Here is a 2,475-nt window from a genome sequence, read left to right on the forward strand (position 1 = left end):
CCGCCGTGCGTTCACTCCCCGTGAAAGCGCGCGCCCCTCGCACCCTTTCACTCGCACATACAGCGTTCGGCGGCGCGCGGCGACGATTTCATCTCCATTGACGTCATACGGAACCTCACGGCGACGGCGACGGCAACGGCGACGCCGACGGCAGAAATCTGCTTTTGAGTGTCCATATAATTGCTATCGCAATAAAACGTTGCGAGGCGAGAAGGTAGGTAATCTTTCCGACGCTGCTCGACGAGTGTCCAATGCATTATGATCTCGTCGAAAACCTCCGAGCTGCCCCCAGAGGCACCGGCAACAGTCACCAACGCCGAGATTTCCGACGCTGCTAGACGAGTGTCCATTCTGATTTCGTCTAAAACCTCCGAACCGCCTCCAGAGGCACCGGCAACAGTCAACAACGCCGCGCGCGTTCGGTGCGAACGCGGGCAAAACGCCGACGGCGTCGACAACAGTTGCGCGTTGCTGGAGCTGCTGCATGTCCAAGTTCATAGAGCTGATAAATCTACTATCCTTACTCCGTATAGCTCTCTACTAATTTTCTATCGCAACTGATGCTTCGACTTTCGGGTGAAACTGCGACAATTTTTTTTTTTGTTGATGGAAGGAGTAGTGTAGGGCAGCATGCACAGTAAATTATGGAGCAGGGCCAGATTATGACGAAAGCGAAACGTGCATTGCCAACGGAAATCAAATCGAAAAATTCACGTTCACTTTATGACTCAGTGTGATCTGCGTTTTCTTTAAATGTTTGACCACGGCCGTACCGAACCACACCATTAGCTCTTCTAATTGAATCATGGACATTATGCACGCGTTATTCCAGGTGGCGTGTCAGCTTTAGCAGTGTATATGACCCTTGGAGCACGACATGAATGCGGTTTGTGCTAGAAATTTTGAGGCCGAGATGCTGCTGCTTTGCAACCGTGATGAAACATATATCTGAGTATGAATAGATGCTGAAAATTGTCATATCAAATGGCATTGTCATAATCATTTTCGGCATCATCACCAGTCAATATTTCGATTACCTGTAAATAATTAGGATAATGTTGCGTGCCAGCATGTGGCGAGATCTGCTCCTCGTGTTAGACATTATGGTTGTGCTCATAATTTTACAAGGAAATAACACTCACTAACTCATGCAAACTTCGCCGAAAAATATGAACGTTCCCTGAACATATATCTTCAGAATACATAGCTGTTCACACAACAATAAGGTTCACAAAGGATACATGCTTTTGGCTAGTGGCAAATGAGATCTTTCCTTAGTGTCACATTAAAAACACAACACTCGTATACCTGTACTCAACAGCCAAAGAAACATGACAACAAAGGAAATCACAAAAACAGGAGCATCTGCTATCAAAACAAAAAAGCAATAACAACAATACGAGCTCATGTCCAACACAAAACGAAAACCTCTTTCCGGGGTCAACAGTCACGGCTATATCATTTCAGTTGTCGCTATCCTATGTCTGCGAATGTCCTAACCTCATCGCGCTGCCTAATCTTGTTCCATCTTCGAAAGCGTTTTCCTCCGCTCTCACCCATACGTTACTCTCATAGAACACCGTCTGTCTGCTCTACGCATTACAAAACCTCCCTGACTATCCTTCATTTTCGTATTCAAATCTAGAACATCATCTACGCCAATTTGTTGTCTAATTGACACTACCTTGTTCCTGCCTTTAAAGTATCCACCTGCCACTTTCTCTTCTAATGCTCGTTACGGAATCCATAGTTTATTCTAATCTATTCGTGTCATCATTAATTTTTGTGTCCCTCGGCAAGCGCTGCCAGAACTCGGTGATCGAGTTCTCTATACTTTTCAGGGACAACGACAAAGTACCATTTTTACAGCGAAGCTGTATATGGCCAGTTTCCAGCGGATCAATGTCCGTAGACCAAAAACTGTGGGTCAATCCCAAAGATAGTGCAATACCGGGGCGATCCACGACGGAGGTGAAGCAGGCTTCAAGCCTTCCGCCAAATTGCAAAAATAAGTGTAATACCTTGGGTCCAAATGCAACCCGTATCAGATACTAAACTGATAAGAACAGATAATACACTTTCTCCCGCGTCGGCCACGTCTGCGTTCGCACCATATATCGTGTACGCCATCCCGCGTATTCAGACTATAGTGTCTACCAGCCTGAGTGTCTTCTGTCTCCTGACGTCATGTTCTACGTAGGCTCCTTTCCTCAGTTCTGCTCTAACTGTGAAATATGTAGGCCGCGTGTTGTACAGTCTGAAGAACAACAGCGTGCCTATTAAGAATACCGGCGTGAACGGAAAATGGAATATGCGTAGTGGAGGCGGAACGAGACCACCGACTATGAGCGGGCAGCGGACGCCAAGTGTAAGCGTACTGCCCGCCAAGACTGTGAGGCGGAAAGAAATGCGAACCGTCCACGTGGCCCCCATCCCGCAAACTTGGAACGTGCCACCGGAGCAACGGTCAATCAC

General features: G+C 47.1%; 1 non-coding gene across 1 annotated transcript; it reads right to left on the minus strand.

Moving 5' to 3' along the window:
* Nucleotides 1-1,917: 1,917 nt before the first annotated feature.
* On the minus strand, nt 1,918-2,106 carry LOC119465452 (U2 spliceosomal RNA). Its single transcript, XR_005194878.1, has one exon. It is a non-coding gene; the product is annotated as a U2 spliceosomal RNA (small nuclear RNA).
* Nucleotides 2,107-2,475: the final 369 nt, after the last annotated feature.

Source organism: Dermacentor silvarum, chromosome 9 (genome assembly GCF_013339745.2).
Source record: "Dermacentor silvarum isolate Dsil-2018 chromosome 9, BIME_Dsil_1.4, whole genome shotgun sequence".
Taxonomy (NCBI): Eukaryota; Metazoa; Arthropoda; class Arachnida; order Ixodida; family Ixodidae; genus Dermacentor; species Dermacentor silvarum.